This window comes from Xenopus laevis, chromosome 5L (assembly GCF_017654675.1).
Source record: "Xenopus laevis strain J_2021 chromosome 5L, Xenopus_laevis_v10.1, whole genome shotgun sequence".
Classification (NCBI taxonomy): domain Eukaryota; kingdom Metazoa; phylum Chordata; class Amphibia; order Anura; family Pipidae; genus Xenopus; species Xenopus laevis.
In genome coordinates this window covers 129613936-129626483 of record NC_054379.1, presented here as the reverse complement: position 1 = coordinate 129626483, position 12548 = coordinate 129613936, and positions in this window count along the sequence as shown.

The following is a 12548-nucleotide window of genomic DNA, read 5'->3' as shown; positions in this document are numbered from 1 at the left end:
CTACATGGCCAAAAGTATCCAAACACCTATCTGTCTAATTTCTCTATTCCCAAACCAAGGGAATTACTAAAAATGTGGTCCTCCCCTGTTGCTATAATAACCTTTACTCTTCTGAGAACGCTTTCCACCACGTTTTTGGAACTTGCAGTAGAATTCCCGTTATTATGGGGACCAGAAAAAAATTATGTAAAATCCGTGAAAATGTAAAATCAGGGAGATGCATTATAGATTGGTGGGACCACAAAAAAAAAAAATGTGGGAACACTTACAATCAGGGTATGTATAATTAAGGTTTCACTGTAGTTGGTGGGATCTGCTTTATGCAAAATAAGGATTAGAGAGGTTGGAGGTTGGATAGTGATTTTGGTGTTCAAGCCTGGCTCATAGTCAGCATTCCAATTCATCCCACATAATTGGGTTCTCTTCCACTCTCATCTATTTCTGCATGGAGAATTATGGCATTGAAACAAGAAGGAGCCTTCCCTAAACTGCTACCACAAAGTATGAAGCACTGAATTGTTAAGAATATAATTGAGCACCATAGCCTTAAAGTTTGCTTTTAACGAAACCAGTGGCCCTAGTCCAAATCACAGAAAAAGAACTCCAGTTCAGCATTCCTTCTCCACCAGCTTTCATATATTTAGCAGGTAGTGTTTTCCTTGCATTTGCTAAACACAGCCAGATAGTGAAATGTCATTTATTCCTTGCCACTACTCTAGAGTCTGATGACACCACTCCAGCCAATGTCTGATGTTGCACATGGTGATGTTAGAACCTTTGATTTGATCACTCATAAAAACTCCATGCTTCCTACATATAGTTTTTGTAGTGACATGACTTCTGGAGGCAGTTTGGAACACTTCCTTTTAGACAGAGTTTCAAGACTGGATGTTATGCAAGGCTACATAGGGGTTATGCTATAGATGACACTTCGCCCACTTCGCAACACTTCACCAGATGTAAATTCGACAGGACAACACTAATTCCCTAAAATGTGAAGTTGCGTCCAGGGCACCGAATGCTGGTGAAGTTGCACTAACGTTGGCTAATTTGCATACTGCGGGAAGTTAAAGTACAATGGACGTATATGTTGCAGCAAATGCATTACACTACACAAGGCCAGAGAACCTTAATAAAATAAAATAAAGTTGTTATAATGCCCTACACATGAGCCCAGTTATGTGCCATTTGTTAGGAAATGTATTGGGGAACCCGGATACCCAAAAAAAAAGTTACGGTCTTTTGCAGGATATCACTCAGAAAAAAGGAAAAGACACCAGCGTTTTTGGGACATAGAAAATTTTTCAACAAAAAATTGAGGAAGTCCTATCCACTCCATTGCACTTCGCCTGGTCTGAGGTGGCGAAGGCAAGTCTGGCGCAAGAGGTAACATTCAGTAAAATCCACATCTTCGTGAATTTGTGGAGTTACGTCCGTTCACCAGAACGAAAATTCACTGCCGTTGGAGTGTGAAGCAAAGCTAGCTTCTATCTCCTTCGCTAGAAAAGTGATGCCTGCACCCGTTAGGGGAATCTGCGAAGTTCCGAAATGATGTCACACTGGCGAATTTTCCCTGGCATTAGTCACTTCGCCTTTTAGGGAATCTGCCCCTAAGTTTGACCAGGTGCAGTACTCCATAGCAACCAATCAGTATGTAGCATTGACTGATTGTTTAAAATCAAACATCACATTGCTAGTGGTTTCTGCACCTAGGCAAAATGAGTGCCTTTTATTACATATGGGATATAGACTTTCGTTTTTTAAAGGGGAACTATAGCGAAAATTAAACTTTAATATAATCTTCCTCATACTGAAGTAAGAATCTTTCTAAATACAATTAATTAAAATTTCTGTATTGTTTCTGAAATAATCAAGTTTATATTCACTATTCCTCTCTCAGCATCTGTTTCTCCTCATTCTGTCTTCATGCAGCAGTTGGGTGTCAGATGAATGATCCAATATATCTTTTAGGGGGGTTCCCTTTCCTAGCAGATGTATTAGAGCTCACTCAAATAACCAGTAGAAACCAAATCTAACAAAATAACTGCCCTTTGCACAAATCCTGCATGTAGAGAGAAAGGATTTCTGGTGATTTTAATAGAGTGAGCTCTAATACAATCTTCTAGGCACAAGGAGCCCCCTATAAGATATATTGGATCGTTCATCTGACACCCAACTCCTGAATGAAGAGAGAATAAGGAGACACAGATGCTGAGAGAGGAATAGTGAAGATAAACTTGATTATGTCAGAAACGGTACAGAATTTTCAATTGATTGTATTAAGAATAGGGATGTCGCGGACTGTTCTGCGGCGAACTTGTTCGCGCGAACATCGGCTGTTCGCGTCCGCCGCAAGTTCGCGAACGTCGCGCGACGTTCGCCAATAGGCGTTCGCGTCAAAATCGTTCGACCATTCGACCATTCGGTCGCTAAAATCGAACGATTTTCGTTCGATTCGAACGAAAATCGTTCGATCGAACGATTAAAATCCTTCGATCGTTCGAATCGAACGATTTTCGGATGTTCGAAGTTCGCGAACTGTTCGCGAACTGTTCGCATTTTTTGCCGGTGTTCGCGAACGGCGTTCGCGAACACATTATCGGCGGTTCGCTACATCCCTAATTAAGAAAGTTTCTTCTTTCAGTATGTAAGCTAATATTACATTTTCATGATAGTTCCCCATCAGATATTTGCTTCTGTTTCTAACTTTTAGTAAATTGACTGACGTGTATTGGTGGATTGGACACTGCATAATGTGGATTGTTCTGAGGTGCTCGTTGAGAAGAACCCCAGGCCAGTACAGTTTTCACCTTCCTTCTCCATTAAAGTGGTTTAGATATGTGCTTACCAATTGCAAAAACACAGACATTTGAACCCGATATGCCTATAATTCTCCTGTATCACTTATCTAGCATTTTGCAACAGATGGCATTTTCCCACATAGTATACAATGTGGGCAATGATTCCCCCTTGCTAATTTTAGATGCAAAGTGTGTTATTTTGAATATGGATGTGGAGAGTCCTGGGTCACACAGAGTTTGTAATGTTCTATTTCAGTTCTAACTCCATCATTTCCAATCAGCCAAGATCTGGCTTGGGCCAGCAGGAAACCTGCAACAAGATCCCTTGCACTGTGTGTGTATTAGGAATACCTTTCTCTCCATCTGTAGGCTTCCCCTAAGCATATTTAGAGCACATAAAAAGCCTACTTAAGTGACATTTGACCAGCACAGATTCAAGGACACATTTCACTATCCCACTGTAATGAACTATAATGAACTGGGACTGACCCCATAGATGACACAATAGTTGTACACATTCTACACATGCTTTGAATGCACAGCAGTCCTCTCGCCTGGCTCCAGTTCTATATTTCTAATAATTGCTAGAGTCTTCAGCAGCTGGTCATGGCGTTCTGATGTCTGGGTCCGTCTGCTAAAAGGATTTGCCTTAGTCTACTTTTCCTGCCTGTGCACTGTTTAGGTAACTTTGTTATGAAAAGTGCATATTTATTAAAGTACTTGCTTCAAAATGCACTCATCACATTTCCCTTTAGTTTAGCTCTGAGCCATTCAGTGCCTTCTATTCCAAATTGATCAATGCCGTGACGCAGCTACTTGAGCTACCACCACCTCCTCCGGACAAGGTGGTAGCTCCAGGGTGCCCTCAACACCCTTAGTCAGTCACCACAATTGAGTCGTGTCATTCGCATGGCAAACACCGATAATTATGCCAGACAGACTTGGAAAATATTGCAGCAACAATGCAGCATATTGAACAAAGAGTAAAAAAATTAAAGTCTAGAGTGAATCCATGAATCCAGAAGAGATCTGTACATTAGTTTATAGAGATCCGGTTATATTGGTGGTTAGCAAGACCCAGCTGAGGTAGTTAGTAGCATCGGTGCCCCGGCAGTTAAAGGGCACTGGTAACTCATGCCCTCTAATGTCACTGTCTCTGTTCTTTTTGACCATTATCATTGCAGTTCAGGTAGAATGTCTCATAAAATACAAACAAAGCCTATTATAGACTCTCTACATTACTCTCCATTCCTCCCAAGGAGTATTTATCCTTGTGGCCCCTGGTTGTTACAGAACTCCAAATTCATAAAAGATGTGCACAGATCTACAATCTAATACCTAAGTATACAAAAATCACATTTTAGTATGTTAAGGGCTGCCCTTCAGGGCATAGATTTTGACATTATGTTTTCTGCTAAAAATCCAGAACTGAAATGGCTGTCATTTTAAATTACACTATATTAAAACATCGTTCTCAATGTATTCCCTTAAGAAGTAAATGTAGAAGCACTAAGAACCACTCCATGTGGCTTTATATAAAAGTAAAGAAGCTTATATCAAAGAAGAAAAAGGCATTTAAAAACTACAAGTCTGTGGGGACGGAAGCTGCATTTAATGAATATAAACACTATAATAAATATTGTTAAACAGCAATCTTAAAGGCAAAAATAAGAAATGAGGAGCGCATTGTGGCAGAGGCTAAGACTAACCCCCAAAGGTTTTTTAAGTATATTAATAATAAAAAGATGTGGCTTGAGAGTGTTGCTCCTTTTAATAATGGTACCAGTATGGTTGTAACAGATACAGTAAAGGCAAGGCAGTTCTTTTCTTCAGTGTATACAATAGAGGAGTCAGGAATAGAGTTCCCAGACCAACCTCATAGCTGCACTGTTGGCTCAGCTCATTCTAGTCAGTGGCTGACTCAGGATATTGTTCATAAAGTTTTACTAAAACAAATGTGAACAAGGAGCCAGGGCCAGATGGAATATACTCTCGGGTTCTAAGAGAACTGTTCAATTTTAGATCTTCTATTTCTGATTTTCGCAGACTCACTTTCATCTAGTATGGTACCTATGGATTGGAGGAAAGCTGATGTGATTCCTATATTTAAAAAGGGATTATGTTCTCAGACTGGCAATAATAGGCCAGTAAATGTGACATCCGTTGCATGCAAATTATCTGAAGACTTCTTAAGGGATCACATTCAAAATTTTGTCCTAATGAATGGCATTATGAGCAGCAATCAGCATGGCTTTATGAAGGATAGGTCATGTCAGACAAATTTGATTGTTTTTTATGATGAGGTAAGTAAGATGCTGGGCAGTGGGGGGGCAGTAGATGTGATCTATTTGGATTTTGCCAAAGCGTTTGATACTGTGCCCCACAAACGACTGCTTTCTAAACTAAGGTCTGTTGGGCTTAATGAAGTCGTTTGCACATGGATAGGAAACTGGCTACAGGATCGGGTACAGAGGGTGGTTGTTAATGAGACATTCTCTACTTGGAGTAAGGTTCTTAGTGGGGTCCCTCAGGGCTCGGTATTGGCCCCATTTTTATTTAACTTGTTCATTAATGATTTAGTTGAGGGTATAAGTTGAGGGTATTGTAATGTATCAGTTATGTATCAGTTTTTGCAGATGACACAAAACTATCCAGCCCAATGAATTCCATCCAGGATGCAGCATCCTTGCAACAGGATCTTGACAAACTGGTAATCTGTGTGGCTAAATGGCAGATGCAGTGTCGGACTAGCCCACCAGGATACCAGGAAAACTCCCGGTGGGCCCAGGTGTCAGTGGACCCTTATGCTTATAAAAATATGACCTATTATTATTCTGTAACCTACAGTATCGTGTCTTGTCCTGTTATTTGTGACTTAAAATAATAAAGAGATTGAAAGAAAAATATGACCTATTTCATGGCCATTTGCTATTTCTTTGAGAACAAAGAGGCTAAAAAGCAAACTCTTTGCACACCTGTATTCCATCCATTAATACAGAACTGCATTGCATACCTGTTACACAGCCCCATAAAAAAAACGATGAAGACCAATTTGCTAAGTTGCAAAAAATTGGCCATTCTATAACATACTACAAGTTAACTTAAAGGGGAACTATCGTGAAAATTTTAATTTAATATATAATTTTCTAAAATTCAAAATTTTGCACAGTTTCTGAAATAATGTTCACTATCTCTCTCTCTCTCTTCCTTCTGTCTTCATTCAATAGTTGGGTGTCAAAAAGGTATTTATAGTTAGATTTAATATATCTTATGGAGGGGGGGTCCTTTCCTAGCAGATGAATTAGAGCTCACTCAAATAACTGATTCCAGTACAAACAAAATCTAACAAAATAACTGTCTTTTGCACAAATCTTGCATGTAGAGAGACATGATGTCTGGGGATTAAATAGAATGAGCTCTAATACATCTTCTAGGCAAAAGGAGCCCCTTTATATATAGGACCTAACTGTCAATGAATATCTGACACCCAACTCCTGCATGAAGACAGAATGAAGAGAAACAGATGCTGAGAGAGGGATAGTAAAGATAAACTTGATTATTTCAGAAACAGTACAGAATTTTTAATTGATTGTATTTAGAAATTATATTACATTTTCATTTTAGTGAAAGTTCCCCTTTAAAGGTGACCCCCCCTTTAAGCTTATGGTCCTGCATATGGTCATAAAATACATTTCATTTTTCATTAAAAAAAAATAATTTTTGAAGTTTTTTTTTGCATTGCACAAATGGGTTTGATTTACTGGGGCAAATTTACTTACCTTTGTAGATCCGCTAGCATTGTCTTTGCTGCACTTCGCCAGGCGTAGATTGGTCAGGACATCGCAAATTCACGTTCCGCACGAATTCAAGTTCCGCACAAATCACCGATCATTTCCGAAGTAGCGCTAGCGAAGTTACGATGATCGGTCCGAAGTTGCGCTAGCGAAGTCTAATTTGCATAGGGCGCCAAATTTGAATTTCAATGGACGTGTATGCAGCAGCGCATACAGAAAATTTCAACTATTTTGGGACTTTTTTTAAAACTCCCATCTACTCTATTGCACTTTGCCTGCTCTAACCTGGCGAAGTAAACTCTGGAGAAGGAGGTCACGTTCAGAAAAAGACCAATGTTAGTAAATTTGAGTATTTTCGCCCCCTTCGCCAGAGTGCAACTTCGCCAGCGTTAGGGTGCGAAGTTGCACTAGGCTATCAGCATTGCTGGCGAATTGCGAAATGACTTCATGCTGGCGAATTTTCGCCTGCGTTAGTTACTTCGCCCTTTAGTAAATTTGCCCCACTGTATTAATAGAATCTTTAAATCCTGTGCATGGAGAATGTGGAAACAATCAGTTAAGGTCATGTTTCGGTTATCACTATTGCTGATGAGCATCCATTCATACAGATAGAGTAGAACAGATTCCTTTGACTGCAGCGCTCTCTGCTTTTTGCCTCCTGCCCCGATTCCTGCAAATCCGTATGTTTATTTGATGGTCCTAGGAATATGAATAGTTTTCCGATTCCTGTTTTGTCTGCCATCTTATAATGCCAGCAATATAAAACTCCCCCTGCTTCAGCAATTAGTATAAATCTCTGTAACCTTTATTAGAAAAGACTCTCGCTATGTTATTGTTATCTAAGAAAATGCACATGCTAATTAATCTTCCCATACAAGGCTTTTACATGGGCTTTTCAAAACCCAATATTACTGCGCATTCAAACTCGTCCATGTAATCAAGCAAATTAATCATTGTGGTCTTAAATAATTCAAAGAGAAATGAAATTCATATCCTATGGAAAAGGAAGTTATTAAATTATTTTGTGAGAAACATTGCTTTGAAAAATACTTTGATGTGATACTGTAGAGCTTCAAAGCCAACATTTTTGAAAAGCTCCAATTCTTTGTATATACACTCAGAGAATTATAGCTTTAAAAGTATCTTTACACCAGCTACTAACAACGAAAGGATCCAGCAAACTGACCTCAGAGAAAATGTTTGATTTAAATGCCAGCTGTGGCTTAGATCCCGTCTTTGTATATTCTACTTTTATATTTTATTTCTTCCTAGTGTGTGGAGATACTCTTCATTGTTAACTGCCGAGTGGGCTGCTGTTCCAAAAAAAAACAGATAATAACTAAAATAATGAAGCGGTTTGTGTAATATTAAACAACTGCAACTAAGTTTATATGCATACCACTGAAAAACAGTAAGGATGGCTCTCCCCTTCGTGCTTGCTCTAAATAAGTCCTTTTTCACTTCAGGCCCCCTTCGTTTCGCCTCTCTGCATCCACTGTAGCTACTGTAATACAGAAAGGAACAAATTATAATTACAGGTTAAACTGTCCCAGTTGTGGGGATTCTGGGAATTTAGTAGGTTTGCAACAAAGGGATAGGGGTCAATTCCCAAAGTGGAGTTAGTCTGATATTGCAGTTATTAATGCGAGCAATATAAAGTTAATACAAGTTACATCAACTTGCACCGCTGTGAGTTTTTTCCATAAATTAGAAGGATTCTTAAATGGTACAAATTCATAAAACTGCCCCCATGACAATTTTACGCCAAAGCGCTTTCTCTAAAATGATAATTTCTTTTTACTCCATGAATCGTCTTTGTTCCAGTTTACGTTACTTCTTTGTGGGGTAAATTATTTTAGTTGTTTAGTTGGCATCTGCTTTATCCAGTACTGATTGCTCCTGTAGTTGTGCAGCTGAACAGATATCAATGCCAGGCCTACAGATGACAGCAGGCCCGGACTGGCAATCTGTGGGTTCTGGCAAATAGTGGGCTGGTGGGGGATGTTTGGGCCTCTGTGTGGACTGATTGGGCCTCTGTGTACCTGAAATGCCAGGGCCTATTTTAATTCTCAGTCCGGACCTTGACAGCGCCCAAGGCTAGGCCCCACCTCCAATACTCGCACACCCGTGTGACACCTCACCTTGGGTCAGCCACCAGCCTCTCTTCACCCAGTGTTGGACTGGGGGGGTCTAAGCCCACCAGGGCTGCCACATAAGGGCCCCCCCGGTCCAGTTGCAAATCCTCACGGGCCCCCAGCCCTAGTGGAAAATCCCCCTCTGTCAGAGGCATAAATACTTGCCGGCAGGCCCTGGTAGAGGATGGGGACCCGGGCCCCCCTGTCGGGAATTCCCCTCTATGAATTGCCCCACGTCCATACGTCTGCGAAAACTAATATTGCGGCTCTGGCAGACCCCAAGGGCTGAACCCCGGGGGGTTGAAGTATGTGACCACCCACTCCAACGCTTGCGCCCTATATAAATATACAGATCTGTAAAAGAAATCATTAGCAGAATTTAGACACAAACACTTCTTACAACAAGCTACAAGTAATGAATACCTGAAAAGCAGAGGCATTTTTGCCCTTCCACATCTGTATTACAAAACCATTATACAGGTGCCTCCATGACCCCTGAAGTTATGTGAACAGTTCCAAGGCTTGGCAGGCTGTATGAGCCAGCTCTGATAGACAGTAATCTGCTTTTAACATAACCCTGTAAATGCTGAGTGACAGCCATAATCCCCTTTTTTTCTACTGAGGTTTACTGGCACTTAGAGAGATAAGCCATTTTTGGATCAATAGAATAAAAGGTGCTATGGATGTAGTGACTTTGCCCCGTTTATTTAAACTTCCCAGAATACCTGTAAAAGGGCAAATTCCAATAATTCAGATTTAATTAATACAACTATCCTAGCTTTGGAACTGCTCAGATCACTTGCACTGGCAACCAAAAAACAACTTATTGAAATAACTATATTATTATTATTTTAATTGGTTATCTGATCTCTTTATTTTGGCCCACTAAAAACATTAATACAAACTGCAAATCTACCCTGTTCTGCTGCACCGAAAAATTGAGATCATGTGGGTGTATCTCTTACATCATGGGGCAGGTCATTGCCACATATAGGCAGAACGATGACGGGATTGTCCAATTGCCGCGTCAATCTCAAGGGATCCTGCCCAGTTTTCCTAATTTGGATAACACAATTCGGACAGCCCTCCTGAAAAACCAGGTCAAAACATGACAGGTGGTAACCCTAGCCTGGGGAAAATATTTGCACGTCCCTATCCTTAAATAGTAATGTCTACACCAAACAAAAATGAAGATTTTAAGGTAAACTACCCCTTTGTTGCTTGAATTCAAAATGCTTCCCTGGAAATGACAGTGTACCAAGGGATTCAGATAAACCAGCAAGGACCCAAGCATTTACTTTTATTGCTGTTAGTTTTGAGATAATGGAAAGAGATAAATATTTATAACGAACCTGAGTTATAGGAATGATTTCACTCAAACGGGTTGTTCGATTGTGATTTGCTTGATGGGCTGCGCAACAAAAGCTGTTAGAATAAGAATGGAGAATAAAGCTTCCTTGCTAATAAAAACATGACAGGCAATATGAAAGCCTATGATGATCTTGAAAGATTTAATCGACTTTAGGGTCCTAGAATAGCTCAACATTTCATATAGTTTTTTTTTTTTTTTTTCTTTGTGAATTAAAAAGAAAACTGCAGGTTCCAAACCATTAAACGGTACTGATAGAAAACACAGTGTTAGAAAATCATTCTGACTGCTAAGATGTTTGTTAAAAGTAGTAAATCATACAGTAGCAAACAGCACGGCTATCAGAAAGCACTTCCGCTAGGGGCCAAGCTAGTGCCCCAGTGTGAGAAACAATGAATAATGCTATAAATTGTATGGGAGATTGTAAATTTTGTTGACATGCTATGGATCTGCGGCACGTGACTAGTTAGCGTTGTGCGGGATATACACAAAGAAGAAATATATAATATGAAGGTAATTATATGTTGTGGGTAATCTCCTGCAAAGCCTACGAAATGAATCCAAAGGAAACAATGAAACCAATTACATTGCCAGACTATGAAGTCAGCCTGAACCATGAGATGTGGAGGAAATATGGCCCTGCATGAAAAAAGTTCTCTAAGTGGTGTAATTGGTTATTTGGTAGCTCCTATGTGGACTGGACGACTACAGGTGATTCTATTTGGCACTGCACTCCAATATTTGCCTCCAAATCAGAAATCCAAAAATGAGCACCTTCTTTGAAGCCACTGCAAGCAATATTAAAGGGCTTGGAGAGCAACATGTTTCTCTGAAACCACTGGTTGGGGATCATTGCTATAGACAGACAGTGAAGCCTGAACAGGACTGGAAAAGCTTTCGCTCAGATTTTGGAACATTGTAGGTGGGATCTGTTTCCATTCAGTCATAAGAACAATTGGAAGGTTGGAAATTTATGTTTGGGACAAGCCTGGCTCACTGATGCCATTCTTCTAGATATTCCCACAAGTTTTCAGTTGGGTTGAGTTCAGGGTTTTGTGCAGGTCGGTCAAGTTCTTCACTACAAAGAGAGCAAAGGCATTCTTTATGGACCTCACTTTGTGCATGGGGGCAATATTATCAGGAATCAGGAAAATGCCTGTTGCCATAAAATAGGAAACTGAATTGTCAAGAACATCATTGTATGCTGTAGCCAGGTCTGGATTGTGATTCAAAATAGAATAATAGACACTGGTAGGTAATAGTTTGCAGTTCTGCAGATCTTAGGTCTCAAAGTAAAAATTCACCAATTTGAATAAGAGGTCCAGGTGCACTGCCCTGAACCTTCAGCTGATGGAGCAGATAACCGAGTAACAAAAATGAGCAGGCACTTCCAAAGACCAATCTTCCAGACAGACTTGTCAGTTAAAAGTTATTTTTATTTCAGTGCATTAGGCTACACCCTCACGCGTTTTGTATCATTAGGATACTTAATCATAGGCACCTATGTTCCAAACCCAGAGCTGAATTTAATTGGCAACTCAGGCCTATACCCCGCCCTTCACACCTCCCCCCCCCCCCGCTCACACACTCCCTCCTGCTCAGATCTCCTTCACTTACTCCCCTGGGCTGTTGGCAACCTGGGTGGTCACAGCACCGACTGGTCGCGCGCATGTGCAAAATGCCTCTTGCAGCATGCATGCAAGGAATGCAGATCACAGCGCGCATGCGCATCAGCCACTCGCGGCGCACATGCTCAAAATGCCACTCGTGCATCAATGCAGGGAAGCGTAAAAACGGGCAAATAGAAAAGAAAGTCGACAAGAGGGGACCGGACATGGGGTAGGCGACAGTGGAGGTACAATACGTGCCTAGGGTTGCCACCCGGCCGGTATTTTACCGGCCTAGCCGGTAAAATACCTGCCAAGGCCGGGGCCGGTATTACAAATTTACCGGCAATGTAACTGCCGGTAAATTTGTAATACAATCAAAAGGAGCCCTCGGCCTGCCCCCAATCACCCCCAATCTCCTGCAACTTACCTTTTCTTTTGCCTCTTCTAGCGTCCGTGGTGTCCGTGGCGTGGCCCCGCCCCTTTTGACATCACGTCCCACCCATTTTGACATCACGTCCCGCCCCTTTTAGGTCCCGCCCCCCAGCAGCCGGTAATTTTTTTTATAAAAGGTGGCAACCCTATACGTGCCCCCCCAGCTTTTTTGCATTAGGCACATGCCTACTCTGCCTACCTCTAGTTCCGACCTTGCGCCAGGGGACGACATGCCACCCTCTGAACTTTGCTGCCCTAGGCCCGGGATTTTGTGGCCTGACCACATAAGACCTTTTTCAGACTACCAGATGTCAAAATGCCATTTGCAAAGTATTCATGTGTATATGTTGGAAGCTGCCATATTGCTCTACACACATAAATGTCTCTGCTGAGGCATTCTGCAGCAG